Genomic DNA, 19,154 nt, shown 5'->3' on the forward strand with positions numbered 1-19,154 from the left:
ATTTAGACAAATGGAGCAGACACTGGTAAGCTCAACAGCCACTCACATGTCTTTACACTACAGGATGCCTTTTTGAGCTGGGTGGGTTTCTTGAGCTTGGTGGGTCTGTTGAGATGGGGCTCTGGAGTTATGTATTTTGGAATCTTAATCTCCAGTTTAGAGCAACTATTAAAAAAGATGGAAAAATCATCTGGTGCTTAATGTGAAACACATCACTCGCAGCAGAGCAGTCTCTGTCACTGGTAGAGTTTTCCACCAGGTGTTCCCTTGAGCTGCCCAAGTCCCAGAGGCTGTCAGTGGAGACAGAAAAGGCTGTAAATGTTGAGTTTGAGCTCGTCCAATAAGTTACAGCACAACAAAATTACTTTAGACAACTGGCAGGGAAAAGCTGACAAAGCTGCCATATTAAAACCAGACTCGGAGGTAACCGGGCAGCTTTACCTAATCCAACAAGTGTTGATTAATCCAGCCCAGGAAGAAACAGGTGTCAAGATGAGATTAGAGAAAATGGAATATCTGCCATTCGGTTACAATCTTGCCTAAGCATCAGTCACCAATACTTCTGTCTCCTTCATCCACCCATCTTGGCAGCCTTTCACAACCCCACCTCATGGCCTGCCAAAAGGAACCATGAGCTAAGCTCCCACACTGTTTTTAGCAAGCTGCCATTGAGACCCCACCTATTTCAAGCAACATTCAAGCCTGAATACCCACTTCCCACTCTGTATATGTTCTGTCTTGTCTGGCTCTTTTTTCACCTGTGCCTCTGGAATATAACCACTTCAGGGCAGGGTCTAGTCATTTCTTTGGCACTTGACCTATTCTTCCTCACATATTTACTGTTCAGAACTCTTCTATGAACTTCAGGGAGATCATGCTTTGGTCTTCTGTGATTAATAGTGCTAATTAATACTCAAATCAATCATGCTGGCTTTTGTTCAGAAAAGAAGAATGCATAGTCATGTAAAAATTTAGCCAAGTACTTTAAAACATTCAAAAGAGGATAGATCCACATAGGATGAGAAGTTTAATTCCAAGAACCAGTTTACTCCACCTGGAAACTAAAAGCTGGGGGTGGTGGTCTCAGAAAACAGCAACCAGGATTGAAAGAGGGTCTGTACAGACCACTGGGCTGTTGCAGAGCTCAAAGCAAGGTGTTAAAACAAATGTTGCAGCTTCAGTTTCTCTCTGAAGCTCTCATAGTATATAACAATGGTGGCAAATTTGCCCAGATCCAGATATATTCTGCATGAATAAAAACACATAAAAGGAAGCCTGTGCTGCAGTGGAGGAAGAGGAGGGACACTCATACAGCCTAACTGGGCAAGGAACAGTGGGGCAAAGGAAGACCAAGGTAGCAGCAGGGCAAGCAGCAAGGAAGAGATTTTCTGTGCCTTCCCTAAGGAATCTACACTAAAATCTTAAGACTAATGGAATTTCTGTATCTTCTTCCAATGCACCACCCTAAACCTACAAATAACAGGATTTCTGCAATTCCCTCCTACATGCTGCTCCCTTTAACCCACCAATAAGACCTTGTGAATAAAACAAACTTCAGTGTGTGCACATTCTAATTATAAGCAGACAGGAGGAGAGCTCACATCTAAACTGGCTGAGATCCAAGGATACCAACAGAGGGATAAAGAGAGTGGAAGTGGGCCTCACTCCAGAAGAAAGAGTAAGAGACTTCTGACAAGTTCGAAGGGAAGAGTGATGGCAGAAAAAAACACACATCCCTTAGTACGTTTGAATGTGGGTGAAGGATAATCATGTGGCTAAGCTGTATGATAAGGAAGTAGACTGAGATCTGGAGCCCCAAGTGAGAATTACTCCACTGCAGATGAGGAGAGAAAAAGAGGAGGGCATTCTCAGATGCATTACTCCCCACAGGTTACATGGTAGGCTGACCTCATACCTAGACCCTTGCTTTGCCCAAGGCTGGACAGAAAGGATCCCTCTTTTTGCAGACATCCCATTTGGAGCTTTATCCAAACCCAGCATATGGGGCAAATGCCTCACCACATGGTTGCCACATTCCCGCTGATATTCTTATTAAATACTGGGGCAGAGAAAGATGTGTATAACATGAGGTGTCTTCCATACCTCAGTGCATCAGGCCCTCAGCACAGCTTCACAGGGTGCCAGGACTTGCTTTTCTATCTGATAGCAATAGGGAGGGTGACTGGGAATTAATTTCAGTGCTTTGAGACTCTCACTACAAGCAAATCACCTGGACCAAAAAACCCAACAATAAATAGTAGTAAAACCTGATTATGTCTAGGTTTCCCTGCTGAGCTGTAAGTCATATTGCTCACTTCCTATAAGACTGTTTTAAGCTTTATACTAACGTGGGGGTTTTAATATGATTGTTGCTATTTTTCTTTATATCTATTAAAATATCTGAATAGTTTTTAGAAGGATTTCTGGGGACTTGCCCTTCCAACTCATTTATCTTAATTTCTAAGATGGAGACAAACTTCTTATTTATGTTTCAAACATGACATGACATCAAAGGGTTTGAATATTAAATGCCTTAATTACAGATGATAGGCTGATAAAAAGAGATCACCTCTGGAGTTTTATTAAACAGGAATTGCAACTACATTCATGGAGATTTAAGACTACACTAACCTAATCCTATGTATAAAAAGACTATTTCTGGAAATAGAGAATAAATTTTTTCTCCCTTATGTACTTGCAATGTACAACTTGAAATTACTGACTTCAAAACCTGTAGCTTTATCACCGTTACGAAATTATCCATCACACTGACCATTTGCACTGGATGTTGCGTTACTTGCTGAGCTCTGAGTGGGTTCGTGATTTTGTCTTTCAGAGGAGACCTTTCCCACAATCAGAACATCACAGATGGTTTCCAGAGATGTGAAAGTCTTTCCTGAGGGGTATCAGTTTTCCTTAGGCAGGTTGGGAAGGAGGCTTTATCTACCTTTCTCTAATTCTTTTTTTAGCCTGACTTACTACAGTGGCTACACTGTGTCCTTCATTTTGACAGAATTGTAGCTGGTGAAATTGCAGCAAGACACCAGAGAAAAAACTGGTGCCAGCTCCTTAGAATGTAAACACTGGTTGTCAGTGGAAGGAACACCAGGAGGAAACTTATCACAAAACCTCAGTGATATTCCTTGGTTGTGTGGGAGTCATTACATAAGCTGGGGAAGCCTTTCTTATTTAGGATAAAACTTTATGTCAGGAGAGGACTGAAGGGGATCGTGTTTGTGGTGGGGTTTTGTGGGGCTTTTTTTAATCCCAGATGTGATGTATCCATATATAATTACAGTCTCTGCCAATATCCATGTTACACTGGGTTCACAATTTGAGCTTTTGGCTTGTCCATTACTGAAAAGGGTATGACATTAGTAGACTAAAGGAGTCTTCTTATAGCAGCCAGCCTGTGTGTTTAAGAGACTTCGATTATGTGCAAATCGCTCTTTTACAGCAAAAGTATTTAGAAAAGCTCCTATAGTAATTTTCAGTCAGAATCCAGAGATTTTCCAAGGATCCTATTCAAAACAGTACTGGGGCCAGCTCTGCTTAATATCTTTATGAATGATCTGGACAAGGGGATCAAGTGCACCCTCAGTGAGCTTGCAGGTGACATCAAGTTGGATGAGAGTGTTGATCTGCTTGGGGGTAGGAAAGCTCTACAAAGGGACCTTGACAGGCTGGATCAAATGGGCCAAGGCTCAGTGCTGGGTCCTACAGTTGGGTCACAACAACTCTTTCAATACTACAGGTTTGGGGAAAAGTGCCTGGAAAGCTGCCTGATGGAAAAGGACCTGGGGGTGTTGGTTGACAGATGGGTGAACATGAGCCAGCTTCTGCCTGGGTGGCCAAGAAGGCCAGCACCATGCTGGCCTGTATCAGAAATAGCGTGGCCGGCAGGACTGGGGAAGTTATCAATCCCCTGTACTCAGCCTCACTGTACTGATGAGGACACACCCCAAACCCTGTGTTCAGTTTTGGGCCCTTCACTGCAAGAAAGACATTGAGATGCTGGAACATGCCCCGCAAAGCTGGTGAAGGGTCTGGAGCACAAGTTCTGTAAGGAGCAGCTGAAGGAACCGGGATTGCTTAGTCTGGAGAAAAGAAGGCTCATAGGACACCTTATCACTCTGTACAACTACCTGAAAGCAGGTTGTAGTGAGGTGGGGATCAGTTTCTTCCCCCAAGAACAGGAGGACGTGGCCTCAAGTTGTGCCAGGGGAGGTACAGACTTATTTTCATTATGGAAAAATTTCTTCACTGAAAGGGTTGTCAAGCATTGGAGGAGCCTTCCCAGGGAAGGGGTTGAGTCACCATTAATTAAAAGTAAAAAACATTCAAAAAATAAAAGGTCACCAAGTACTTAAAAGACATGTAGGTGTGGCACATACGGACATGGTTTATGGTGGACTTGGCTGTGCTAGGTTAACAGTTGGACTTGATGATCTTAAAGGCCCTTTCCAACCTAAATGATTCTATGATTCTGGGAAATTACTTAAAGCACAAAAGCACAGCTGACAGAGGCAGTAATAAATGGCTTGAACAGCCCAAGTGTCATTAGCATGTTGAGATTTGAAAATCTTCATTTTGTTTTTCCTACTTTTGGCTGAGACCAGAAGCTGGAGTTTCACTGACCTTTACTGATGTTTGAGTGTGAAACTTTCTGCTCTCTTAGCATTAATCCAAAAAACAAAAGAAAAGAAAAGGAAAAAAAAAAACCAGCAAAAAAACCCACAAGTAAATCACTGGATTTTTATCCTGTATTTGCTCTTTTATTCTGCACTTTACTTGGTAGTAAGGGCATTTCAGCAATGAACCTGTATGTAATACTTAGTTTTAACTTGCTGGTGACTAATTTTAATCACATATGATGATAACAATTACTTTCAGCCCAAACTAGCCCATATTTGTGAGCTTAAGCAGTTACTATCAACTCCTTCTATTTTAAGGTAGTTATGAAGTCACCTTTCATTGCTTTACATTTTTTTCTTTAAACTCAAAGATGTTTGGGAAGACAGTTTGGATCAGCATGGTTGAATGCCCAACTTGGCAGCTATGAGGATACTGGATGAATGAGATATAGCTAGAACAACATCCAGAGATGACAACCACAAACATGTTTTCTTCCTATAAGAAATCTGGTTTGCAATGTAACCTATTTCTCTATATACAGCTGCACATTTGCATTTGGATAGATCTTGGGTGGTGCAATTCCCTTCAAATCTGCCTATGCACAACAATGAAAACATTCTGTGACCTTCCTTCCAAACAGCTAAGCCAAGTCCCAGCTGGTTCAGTAGCAGTACACCTGGTTTTCTTTTCCTGCTTGCCATAGCCTTCCTTGTCCTGCTCATGAAGGCAGTTTCCCCTGTCCTTCAGACCCTTAGCATTATGAAGTAAGTGATGAGAATGGCACCCTACAGTACTGATGCTGCTCTGCCCAGTGGAGCCTGAGTTGGTGCCAATTTATGTTCTTAGTGGCATTGAGGCTGCTCTGCTGCCAGCGGTGGCATCTCCGAGGTACAAGCAGTGGCAAATCCCAAGTACAGCCAGCCCCACTCCCCCTGGCACACTCATACCATTAAAACTCATGGCACGCTTTGCTAAATTAAATGGCTCTAGCCTGAGTAATCCTGTTCCAATTGCAATTTGCATAATTGCTTTCTGCTTTCATATCTCCTGCAGTTCCTTTTAGGTAAAGTCTTCTTGTCTTCTTATCCAAGGTAGTTGCTTAATACTACAGTTTGCTCTAAAATGGCAACCATTTTCTCCCCCCAAGCTAGCTGCATTACCAAGGGTGGGTACACATATTCCAATAGACTTTAGAAAATTAACGTGTTTTGGAAAGGAAATACTACAAACTTGCTCTCAACATGCAGACTAATAAATCAGGGGCTACATCAATCCCACATGCCTAAGGACACCTCATAGTGCAATTCAGAGGTGCAATTACAGCCCAGTTCCTGAGTGAGCTTTAATTTTGCTGTCTTTGTAATTGGTAACTGTGACACCCTCAACTTCAATATACAGTTGCCTGGGTCGGCAGCAACGGCTCATGGAGCTATGATTTTGTGTTAGTTACATCTGAGCTAGGCATGGATATCTGCATGAAGTGCGATCATACCTCTCTGGCACTGCCAGTCCTGGCTGGTACCAAGCTTACTGCACAGAAGGTTGGAGCTGAGCAGGGAGGAGGACAGTGCAGCAGAAGCGAGGTGGAGGTCACCTGGTCCAGTCACTTCAGTGAACTTTTGATGTAGCACTCATAAAATTCTGTACAGATGGGGACATAGAGGCCCATTTTAGAGCAGTTCTGACTGCTGCCCGTTCCAGGGACCTCCCTGAACCAAGTAGGCTTCTTGATGACAGAGGTGCAATCCTCTGCCTGCTAAACCAACATCAAATGGATTTGCTTCTTAGGAAGCAACAGCTAAAGGCACAGCCACACCATGGGCTGAAGCAGGCTGGATGGTAAAACTTACTTAGCTGCGTATGTCTTCCCTCTGTGCTGGCATTTGAAAAGCAAACACACCATAAGGAAATGGTGAGACAGAAAAGTCTGATGCCTTGGTTGCAGCAAATTATTTAGAACCTTTCCTGGTTGTCCAGCATAGTCCTCTCACTTGGCACTTAACAGGTTTGCAGCAAGGCAAGAGCTTCACCTTTAAGAGCTAACCATCAAATTTGTACCGAAAACAGGACAAGTAAAGACATGTTTGATGTGTTGGCCTGGGAAAACTCACGGGAGACAATATATGAATACAAAGAACCTTAAAATAATGCCCTTCCTTTATAGAAAACAACAACAGCAAAGATGCCTGAGAGGATAAACAGTTACGTGCAGGTTTTATGCCTATCTGGCAATTGCCAGCACTTGGTTCTCATCTACCTTGCGCTCCACCTGGTTGTGCTGTTGACCGTGAAGCCCCAGACTGTGAGGTTATCTGGAAAACAGGAAATAGCTTGTGACTAATACCATCCCCATGTGCTGTGAGTCAGAAATCTTAGAGACAGGGGAAAAAAATAAAGAATATTAAAAAGAAGAGAGGAGACAGTTTCTTGGGCCAGAGAAAGGAAAGAAAGAAACTGATTTTCTCTTTAGAGCTTTGTGTGAACCTGATGAATGTCAAAGACAGGTGTCACATGGCTGGCATAAGAAGTCACAAAGGACATTTGGAGCTGTGTGATAATCTACTGTTTCTGGTTCAGCTAATTTGACTAATTCTGATGTAAAGAGCACCTCAACCTGTTGATTTCATCCTTCTTCAGAACATGTTTCTTAAGAGGGAGGGTTTGTGCCAGGCTTTATTTACCTAAGATCCCTTCAGGAGAAAGTAAAAAAAAAAAAGAAAAGGGAAAAGAAACAAACTCTCTCTCAAGTCCTGCTTGCTAACTTTTGATTCATATTTAAGTCTGCTTTCTCTAGCCTTGCAATTTCCCTTCTTTTTCCCTTTTTTACAAGAAATTTTATGAGACCAGGGCTTTCTATTTTCCATAAGGGAAGATTCATCAGGTTTTTTTTTTTTTCAGGTCTCCCATTTTGTTTTTCCATCTACCTATCTGAATTTTAAGACAAAACTCAGTACTGTAACATGGTCTGGGGGAGGGACACAGAGCCTTTAAATGTACGAATTGGGAAAATTATGTGCTGAGTTTTGGACTCATCCAGGGCACCCCCCCTGTTTTGCAATATACACACCCTACGTATAATCTGCCACTTGGCTGTACTGAAATCCTCACCCCAAAATGCTTTTCCGCTCTACCCATAGTTCTGTCATATGATAGATCTTGTAAGGGAGACTGTATAAAGCTGTTTATTAGCAGAGTCCAGTGGCACTTCTGTGCTGATGAAATCTGTCTCCTCGCTGACAACGTGGCTGTTAAAACCCTGCAGACAGAGCAGAGGAGATGTTCCCTCCCCAGGTCTCCCAGGTTCCTTTCACAGCTCTGCCAAGGATGTGGTGTGACTTAAGTCAATTAACTTTTCTGTGCGTCAGCAGTGCAGGGCATACATTTACTGGGGAGGGGGAGTTGAAGACTCCTTCATCAGCTTTGTAAAGTGCTTTAAAATACTGCAGCAGAGACAGCAGCGAGATGCAAAGAAAGAGCGCTGTTTTTTCTGATCGTAAAGGCAGCAAGTCTCTATACAGGGTGTGAAGAGGCATTTGACATTTGGGCTGATAGCACAGCTGTGCTGTGAGGATCCTTGCCTTAGGCTGCTCTTCTGCACATTCCCCAAATGAATGCTGTATGCACAGGTCTCCTGTCCCACCGTCGGCTGTGGAAAGGCACAAGAAATAACACAGGACAATGGTAGACCCTTACATTTGGCTGTGCAGAAGGACTAGTTCCCCTGTTGAAACAAATGCTCTAAATGCAGAACTCCTTGCCATGGTCTCAGTCCCTTGCATGCCTGCCTTATTTATCTACCTCTGCAGGAGTCAGACACAAGTTGATTCATAGGTCTTAAAACACTGGGATATTACAAGATGACATTACACCATTCAACATCCCCAGGCAGGTAGCAAAAGGAGAAGGACCTCACACCATGTTTTGTCTCTGCATTATGTTAATTTGCAGCACATTGCAAGGTTTTGGCAGAGGATTTTGAAGAAGGGAAAAGGGAAGGACAGAGGGGATCCTCTGAAAACCCCAGACAGCACCAGAACTGCAATTACAGCCCAGTTGCCTGATTTCAGGGCCAGTTTCAGCTGGGAGGAATCCATGATTATATATGGCTATCTTAAAAGCAACTGTAAGTGCCACACCACAAGAACTTGTGACTTGGAAAAGTTAATTACTCCCATGCTTGTATGAATGAAGTGCTTGGGTTTTACTTGACTCCAATATGGCCATGATTCATGGTTTCTGAACTTCACTTGAATTCACGTTTGATAGAGGCTTTGCCTGCTGGGTAATTTTTGAAGCGATAAGGTCAGTCTTGCTCAGGTACTTGGGATATTGTTGGAGATAAGAGCTATGTCTCTGCTAATGACTTTGGAGGCAAAACTGGCAGCTGCTACATGCTGTACTTGAGTACTGTTTGAAGCCATCACCCACCACAGCTAAAGGAGTTTGAAATCCTGACTGCTGCTAAAGCAAATCGAATTCCCCATATATATGGCTCCGGAGTTAATAGTAAAATGTATTTCCTTAAAACGGCACTCATCTCCATGTGACTGTTCTTATCCCTAGACAACTGATCTGGCATTTTTACTGAGGGAAACAACATCAGGAGGACATGGGCAGAGCTATCTCCAGCTCTTCCCATGAGCAGCTACAGATTGCAGCACTAGGAAGAACGGATGAAGGTATCGCTATGGGACAGCTAGTGAAAAATGATTTTTTGTTCTCTGATAATCCTTGGGGGAGTGTCTCACACATATCTCCATCTTTCATTTGTCTTGATGAGCCATCTGTAGGAGTGCAATGCCATGGCATCTGATCTCTCACAAGCTCACTTTTTACATGCAGGAAATACCAGAAAACGAGACCTCACATTCTCACCACCCAGTGAGAACATGAGGTGAGCACACCACTCATACTCTCAGAGAGAAAACTAGATTTATCTGAATGCTGATGGAAAACTGAAATGAGAGGCCTGACCCACCTACCTCACTGTAAATCATAAACCTACTGAAATCAATTAAATTAAATACGTGAAATTAAGATGAGGTCTGAAGTCAGGAATCTGAGGTAGTTGAATCTAAACAACTCCAAGACTTTTAATACAGGAGGTTTTCCAACTCCAGAAAACTATAGGTTTCTTATCAATGCTGTCGAGGAACTACTCGGGCTTGCAGAATAAATCTTTAAAAAATTCCTGCTTATCATAGACCTCTCTTCACTGCTTCTGTAGTGGGTGAAATGCCTGAGATCAAATATTCTCAGGACAAAAAGCATATACTTTATGGAAAAACAGCACTTAATTACATGTACAAAAATCTATTTTAAAGGATATACGTTACAAAGCATCGTACCAGTTTACAGCATCATAAGAAATTAATATTTAATTATTATAGATGTACGGATTTGGAAGATTGCCATTTTTTTGCCACTTGTGTTTGTTTACCTTTAAGAACTTGATCGTGACAAACTTCACACAAGGCAGGGTCACGGATGCTCTAACCACACACAGGGTGAAATCCAAGTCCTTCTGAAGTCAGTGGGAACTTTGCCATTGAAAGTCAACAGTTTTAGTAAGCCAACCGACCAGAAAACCCCAAATCTAAATGGCTCAATGTATTTAGCTCTGTCAATATGTTCAGCCCTATTCTTATTTGGAAAATGCTTTATTGTGCCATGGAAATTTATAATGAGAAAAGGAGAGGGAGGAAGAAGGCTTGTTGTTGCCAGCTCAGTTTGATGGAAAGGTTTTCTCTAGCCTTCTTCCATGATGAAGAGATAGAGAAGACCAGTCAGGGAGCTGGCAGAGTCAAAGTAATTCAGCCACAGAGAGTAAGACTTTCAGAAATTTTCTGAAATAGGATTTTGACATTTGCTTACAGCAAGCTTTACCTCAGAGGCAGGCTGTTATATCCCATTCTTACTTTGCAAATAGCTTTACAGAATTCAGTAACTTGGGAAGAAAGTTATTTCTCTGGGCAAACAAAGGCATGAGATTGTTCTGGGTTTACAGGACACTGGGAAGCCTGAGGGGGGCTGGGGGAGGCAGGGGAGGCTCCAAGAAGAGGGATAAAAAGGAAAAGGTAGTCAGGAACAGAGGCATGGTTAGACACTGAGAAGTGCAAAGGTATAAACAGGAAGGCAAACAACATCCTAATGGTGGGACAGCATGTCATAAGCTATGGAAATGTGCAAGACTGCAGGAGATGCGTGATCTAAAACGGGCATTCAGGAGTGGGGTAATAAAAGAAAGTAAGGCTTCAATATAAAGCAAAAATACTTTCTTCATGTGAGCAAATGTCTTCATTACAGAAATTGCCAGACTCATGGCCAGAAAGAGGAAAAGGAAGAAGAGCATAAAGATATTGGAAAACAACAAAAAACAAACCCAGCTCTGAGGGAAAAAGAAGAAACTCAGGAGATAAAGAAGTGTTTAGTAAGGATGAATGCAAATAACTATACACAGGGGATACTTTAAAATCAGATGGAAAATGCCCCACATGCCCTTCTATTGAAATCCCACATATTCCTGTAGAAAGATAGTTACCACCAAAAAAGGCTAGCTGCAGTTTTAAAAGCACAGTCTCCATATTGCTCAGGGTGGGACATGCTTCCTATTTGCCTAATTTTTAGCTTGCTGGCCAACCTAGAATGGGAAAAGCAGAGTTTCCTTTTGGCCCAGTTTTCCTTGAAGCCTGGGAGCTGAATTCCATTCCTGACTTTGAACCATTGAGACTTGCTGTTGGACTACATTCAAGTCACATCCCTCACCTCCCTGTGATTCAAGAAGCCTGGCTTTTAAGAGAAAAAATATGCAGAAACAGCCCCAAAACACAGGCTCTGGATCCAAGATGTGGATTAACAGATTAAAAGTGTGAAAGTCTGTGGAGCAAAATTCACAAAAAGAGGAACATGGTGCAACACCTCTTGTCAGATAGAGCATGTGTCCCCTTCCTGTACTTTTGGAGGTATTTCCACTGTCTCAGAAGAGGATTTGGTTCCAAAACAGACTGTGGTAATGGTGTATGAAGATGTATGAATGCATCTAACTGCCAGCCTGGAACCAACTAATTAGCTAAATGGGTCTAGTGTCTGGTTGCAAACTGGGTAGATGCTTCTCCCACCTTGAAAATTCTTTGCATAATAGAGGAAATAAAACCAATTGTTTTTTATGAACTTGCAATTAACTAATGTAAATGGGATTCCAACAGCTTCATTATACCCAGTTGGAGGTTGGCAGTGGCGGTTAGTGCAGCTGGCCAGATCCTGACCTGCCAAGTGACATGGAGCAAGATGTATCACTGTCTGCCTCAGTTTCTCCATCTGCAGAATAGGGACAATGATACGTGTCTTCACCTTGCTCATGATGAACCATGCAAGACTTCACTAACTAGTGCTCACAACACTATTTAAGTGCCTTGGATAAAAGGTGTTAGATGGGGTCCTGAATCCCAGTTGGCCACACATCACTTTTTCATGTTCTATGGGAAGCTTTTCAGAATGCTGAGCACAGCGTGGCAGTCACCTGGCATTTGCCTGGCACCCCCAGGGTGACCTTCATCTAGGAGCCGCACAGTGCCTATCGAGCAACCCTTCTCTCCAAGGGATGGAGAATCCCTGTGCGTTTGTATGTGTCTTTATTTAATGAAGCAATTATGCGTGCTAACGACATTCTTCGAGAAACATCCTATCTAAAGTTTCCCACCATTCTTGCACTGGTAGTTTTCCCCCTTCCCTCCTCCTTTCCCTTATTAATTTATGAAGCAGCTAATTATGATCCCTTCAGGCTAAATAACTGTGCAGTTAGAGATGCACTAGATGAGTGGGTATGGCAAGGCAATGGAGAGCATTTTTCTCTTCGCCTATTACATGTATTGTTTTAGGTAATTAACATCCACTTTGTAGTGGCAACACAGACGCCTTGCTGTCTGTACAGCTTCTTGGCTCAGATCCTTTCAAATACTCCCTGGTACACTCCTTGCAAAACCATGTGAAGTGTTATATAATTCTCTAGGTTGAAAGGCAATTGTGTACATCCAGGTTATTAAAGGGATCTATATATGTGTAAAAATCCAACATTTCATGCCTTATCCAAGGTACCTTCAGCTTATGGTCACCTCAAATGACTAAAAGCGTTCAATAAAACCCAGGGAGACTTACTTTCTTCCTCCTTTCCCTGTCCCTTCAGTAGTTTCAAGTTTATAGCTGGAATTCCTAGGAAAATACTAATGTAGGTGTTACGTGTTTCAGGTCACTGCTTGCTACTTCTTAGCATTTTGGATATTGACAGTGTGCTCAGCACAGTACAGTAAAAACTCCAAAGGCTGTCCTCACCTGACAGGTATTCCCCTCACCTGTAAAACTAGGCAACATAAACAAGCCCAAGCTTGGAGATTTAGCAGTGGGGGGAGCTCAGTGTTCTTGTACCTGCTGCTTGGTTTAGTGTGTTTGTATGAAAGCTTTAGAGGAAAAGAGTATGGTGGATTAGCCAAGTGGGAAGGGAAAGCCATGCAACCTACATAGGGCAAGGTCAAAAATGTGCTGAACTGCAAAGGAGTTTAAATCCCAGAGAAGGTTGGGATGAAGACAGCTCTGGAAGTGTTAAGAAATGCAGCTATACTGATATCAAGGAACATGCAAGTACAGTGAAATAAACAGTGTTTGGGACAGGAAAAATTTATGGGCACCTACTAAGTAAGATTATTATTACAATTGATGAGGTCTGTGTACCTCTCTTGCACTTGCAAACTTTTCACAGTTCACTGCCTGAGACAATCAGTGCATATACTCAAATTGCAATAAAAGGCCAGATTGAAAGAAGGGTCTTTTTTCACTTTGTGGTTATACAAACTCCTGATTTTCACTCTGCTGCTCTTTGGTATCTGCAGAGAAAGCTAGCAGCTTCTCTTGGCTCCAATTTACCTTTGTGAGTTAGCTTACAAAGATGGATATAGACTAAAATTCTGTCCCAGAATGATTTTAATGAAAGCAGCAAACCTGGTCATTTTTTTTTCCCTTCCCTCTCCCTGCGAATCAACAGTGTGTGTCAGTCTGGTGGCTCACAAAGTTAAGAATCAGATAGGTCTGTCTAGAGTGTGGGCTGGCGCTTTGCAAGTTTAATTGCACAACTGCTCACAGCTTCTCAGCCATTGACCTTAGAGCTCAGGCAGGGCCAGCCAGTTCCAGCATGGGGTTGCCAGCAGGGCCAGCTGGACTAACAGGAGTGGAGGATCTCACCCCATGGGTGGAAAGATAGACACCACTGAATCGGGACAGAACGTCAGTCCCACTCCCACCTGGGACTTACAAAAAGCTCTCTGATGCCCTCCATACTTGCTCAACACCTTCCTCTCCAGCTTGTCACCTGTGCATGAACCCTGTGTTTTGATTTGGATGAAAAAATGCTCATCAGCATTTTCCAGACTTGTGGGTATCATTTGCTACTCATCCTTGTAAGATAGAAATCCATCCCCTCCCAACAGATATGAAATTATTAATTGCTGCTGTAAATCAGCAGAGTGTGCTGTAAGCCAGCCATGACAAATATCCTGGGAAGCAGCTATGCAAACAAGATGGCTGATAAAAACAGAGGAAAAAAGACATGTAAAGCTGTGGAATGGAAAAAAAGGGATTTATTTTTTTTTAAGAAAACCAGTACTTGATGGGCAATTTCAAGACAAGGATTTATAACCTTTCTTTATTACTTTTGTTAGTGTAAATTGCAAATATATAGCTTGATGAATTTTACCAAAAGCAGTGGAAGGACCAGTGGAAAATCTGAATAATGTGAAACAAAAAGTAGCCCCCAGCTAAAAAGGGACAAGAACTAGGAAGGTGAGAAGATAAGTATAAGGTTTTCAAGTCAGGCTGCATCAGACTGGGAAAGGTGGAGATCTTCATACACACTGTCAGAAATGAACTGTGCTGGGGTCCAAGGGAGAATGGAGAAACAAACAACAAAAAAGATGTAACCCAACTCAGGACTACTGGGGAAAGAGTGGAGCAGGAGCAGCTTTCTGGTGCTAGATGTGGCTGTGGGAGACACAGGCAGGTTCCTGCAATGTAGTGGGACAGCTACAGTGGTGAAACCAATGTAGCTGCAGTCTACCCTAAGTGTTGCTCTAGCCAATGCTATTATTAGGTACTTCTATTCATGAGCCTCAAACTCACTAACAAATTATTTTTAAAAAAATATAACCTCTCCATCTGTTTTCCAGCTTTTATACCAAAATTCTAATTTAAGACATTAACTAAAATGGAAAAAGATTTTCCTTTCATTAACTTTGAGTGTATCCAATTTACGTTTCATATGTTTCCATTTTTTTTTCTTCCTGAAGGGTTTGTTTTCTGAAGCACAATGGAAACACCACACTTATTTTCTTTTTTGAAAGCATGTCTGAGACTTTGAAGGGTGCACTTACATTTTATGAACTTGTCAATGACTCTGGCCACCTTCCAAGTCTCCTGGGGCAGATTAAACAACTGAAGCTACCTAGCATAGGCACATTATGATCCAGGACTATCCAGACCTTAATTGTGTTTCTTAGTGCTGACACCTGCCAGTAAATACAGAGAATTCAAAAGCACTCAGAAATGAATGCAGCAGTTGCATGTTTATCTTTTCAGAGAAACCTTTGTATTCATTCTTCTTAGAAGTAGCTAGTCATTCAAAATGGACCTTTAGCTGCTTTTCATAAACACACTTTGTCCTCTTCATGATACACATGAAAGTGCCTTTCTGCATGTTTGATGTTCTAAGAGCTCTTGGTTTGGCAGGTGCCAACTCTGGCTCGAGATATCCCTAAGCCACAAACAGCTGGAGGCAGAGAGCAAATCCTGGGGAATAATCACCACGTGCTTGTCCTATCCACATGCTCTGCCCTTAATATCTGCTACTGGCCACTGCTGGAGACAGGCTACTGGTCTAGGCAGATCTCCAGTTTCACCCGGTGCAGCTGTGCTTGTGTTATCTGTGCCATATAGTGCAAAAATGGAATGTAAAATGTGTCAAAGGATTATGTGGAACTCTTGTAGCTTACAGAAGGTGCTAATATCTCTGCCAGTTGCAAGTAATGCTGCCATCCTAGCGCCATGCCAATAAAAGCATTTTACCAAAGTATCATGCATTCCCCAGACTCTGTAGGTCACAGATTAGAATTAATTCTTTGTAGTTTTAAGTAAAAAGCTCAGTGTCTCTTGTCGGGAAGATTAAAATGAGGTTGGCAGAAAGAAAAGACTCAATAATTGCTGAACTAAATCAATATAATCTTTAACCAGCACACAGAATAAATGATACCATTTTAAACTGTTCTATAAAAATTATTCCACAGATTTTTATAAGAAAACAAACTCAGTTCCATTGGCTAGATACTTCCTGTATATCCAGAAATTTTATTTTGTTTACTAATGTAAATGCATTCACTTTCCATGCTCAGGTAATCAGTCCAACATACATATTGATATAAGAACAGCAAACTTTTCCTTAATATTAAAACTGCCTCTTTGCAATGGGTAATGATGATTTATGCAAAAAGCTTACTTTGTGGGAAAATGAAGCTTTGTGGGTTTACAATTCATGTATTTGTTCTTTTCATGTTATGAATAACTGCCATTTCCTTGAACTAAGTTATTACTATAGGGATATGAGTATATTCTCCTGAGGGCCAAATATTCTGCTATTGTCATTGTCCTATTAACATTAGGTTGTCTTGAAGTCAGTAAAACTGTACAACCTTATTCAGAGCTTCCTCTGAAGATAGAAATGAAAATAAGATATCAGACCTTCTTTTTGAAGCTTCTTTTGCTGTTTCTTCCATTTTGAGGGTGGTTTCTCTAATTAAGAGACAGTTGTGCTCACAGACCTGATATGTATCTGTGTATCATTTTATGAAAACCTGCAGGAATGCCAGTTCAAGATCATCTTTGTAAAATTACCTTCTGGCTAGCACAGAAACTGCACTGTCTGAAATGATCTGATTTTGTCAAGGTTCTATTGCTGAAATTATTTACAGTAAGAGAGCTGTACTGTAGTTATGCTGTTCATGTTCAGGTTGCATTATTCACAGTTCTAGCATCCTGCATTTCTAATATACTACTAAACCTGGTGTGACACCACTGAAACCCTCCTGGGTGTTTTGGAGCTTGCCTCCCTATGTGTTATTGCCAGTATAATAAAGGGGATATTTTCTCAAGGCATAAGAGGAATTCGCACACGATTCATTGCCCACATATTATGCAGTTGCAAAGACCAAACTTCCTTTCGAGCTGTGCTGAGAGCACACTGCAGTTACCTGCCTAGTTTACAGAAACCTGTATGAACTTAGCTAATTTGCTTCTTCAGATTTGCACCTTTGGACCCAAATCCTATCGACAGCCGTATGAACTGACTTAGAAACTCTACATGTTCTCAGATTCGCGAGAATTTTGTCAAACCTGGAGTGAGTTTCTGGGTTTGTCAGTTGAGTGAAACCAAAGTGGCAGTATGGGACTTCATGACGAATAATTAGTGCAAGGCAATGCCTGTTGTAGTGTACGACCAGAAGGTTAGCCCCACGTATTTCCTCATCCCCACATACGCACACAGACAACTCCTTGTAAAATGTAGTACAGCGGCATAAGTCCTCCTTCAAGCTCACAGAGAACAGGCTGGACAAAATAGCTTTTTATCTAAGCTCTGTGGGCCACGTATATGAAATAAAGTTGCCAAACACAAATTAATGTGTAATTATTTTTCTTGCCTGAATCACTTTCTTTCATGTGTCATAACACGCAGGGTAAATAGCACCACACCTTTTTACTTTAATTGTGGTAATCTGATCTCTCAGCCACAAGAAAGCCTTCTCTAATGCCTCCTTTAGAATGGACTTTCAAGGCAAAGCAAGAGCAGTAACTGTAATAATCACCTCTTCTTTTCTTCTTCTGTCAAAATGCAGGGGGGTTGTTAAACTAATCAAGAACAAGGACCACACGGCAAAAAATGAATGCCCTAAAAGACAAACGGAGGTAAATGCTTGACAGGTAATTTAAGGTGATGGTGGGATTATTTTCTTTCTTTTTTTCTGATTTGCCCAGTGACTAATTATTTGCACAGTAAACATAAGGCTGTCTGACTTTATGGTAATATCATAATGAGAAACACGTTATATCATTTATCTGCTGGATTGTCTCAGTTTTGAGGAACAGAATTTCACAGTGGCAGGTGTCATCTCAGTTTGATTATCAAGCATCTCCTATGCTCAGAGGATCATTAAGACAAATAAAATCCCATTAGTTAGGTTTGGTCTATGTTTTGCATTGCATCCTTGGAAAAGAAAGGAGACAGGGATTTACTTCAGAGCAGAAAGTTTCTTTTACTGATTAGAAAGCAATTCCTTTTCTCCTTATTTTGTTATCACTTTCATTCCCTGACTAGCCGCATTTTAGGAATAAAAACCTACATCCAAAACTGATCTTCTGAGAAAATTAAGTGGAGAACACAAAAAAGACTCACCCATCCAGATGCTTTTATGCTTTAATACCCACTGAGGTGAAAGAAAGTCTTCTCAGAGACCTTGGTGACTGCTGAGGTAGGTCCAAGCCTAAGACGCCTGTACAGGTCTTGGGGAAGGGTGGGCAACAACTACAGAAGTGCAGTCCTGACCCACCAGGAGAGGACCTGGGAAAGAATTAAAACTTTCTCAATGCTTCAAGGTGAAGGACCTTGCTGGCCTGTTAGCTCCACAAGAATCACTGCCTTCCACTGTGGTAGAAATCAGTATGGATAAATGATTTGAGACGGAGGGCAATTGTCTACCATTTGAAGCTAAGCAAAGTAGCCCATGATTCACCCCTGTGCTAGTGGGAATAAGAAGAAACCTTACACCCTGACTGGGGCACCCACAAGGATAACACTACGCTTCAGTCTGCTGGAAAAGCATTTACAATCATCTGTTAGCACAGTGTCCAATAACATGGTTATTTCTAGCACAACTTAAAGCTTTAAGTCACATCAGTGTCCACCATACTAAATGCAAGAGAAGGTCCCTCTCATATGGATGTTGCATCATGTGAAATATAGAGTGTCTCCCTAAGTATCCATGCTGTCCTAGGCACCAACCTTCCCACATGACAGAAATTCAAAGAGGTCATGGCAGCTGCACATTACAGACTCTCTTCCATATTTTGCCACTGTGAAGACACTGAGGTTTTTCTTTGCAGCTCACAGAGATACAGCAAAAGCTTAGACCATCCATACAGCTTTGGGTCACCTGTACTCCTCATAGCTCCTTGGTGGAGCTGTGCTGCCAAAGGTTCTTGTTGGCCTTCTCTTTAGGTAAGAGTCTAATTACATACTTGCAGCTTTTGCTAGGTTTGTTGCTAGCTAGTTACACTGAAAGCACTGCAAGTCACCACATGTTAATTTAAGCTAGTCGCTTGATTTATGTGTAACATTACTTACTCCCAGAATCCAAGAAACAGGTCATTGTAGCTCATTGTCCCTTTCATACGTACCACTCTTGCGCAGCAGAAGGAAACAACCAGCAGTT

At 41.8% G+C, this 19,154-nt stretch overlaps 1 long non-coding RNA gene across 2 annotated transcripts in view; it reads right to left on the reverse strand.

The window, feature by feature from the left end:
• The window catches only part of LOC130600560 (uncharacterized), a 168,451-nt gene that overhangs the window by 139,623 nt on the left and 9,674 nt on the right, over positions 1–19,154 (reverse strand). The window lies entirely within an intron of this gene.

This window comes from Pezoporus wallicus, unplaced genomic scaffold (genome assembly GCF_028554395.1).
Source record: "Pezoporus wallicus isolate ANWC-B61680 ecotype Strahan unplaced genomic scaffold, APGP_CSIRO_Pwel_v1 contig_6354, whole genome shotgun sequence".
Classification (NCBI taxonomy): Eukaryota; Metazoa; Chordata; class Aves; order Psittaciformes; family Psittacidae; genus Pezoporus; species Pezoporus wallicus.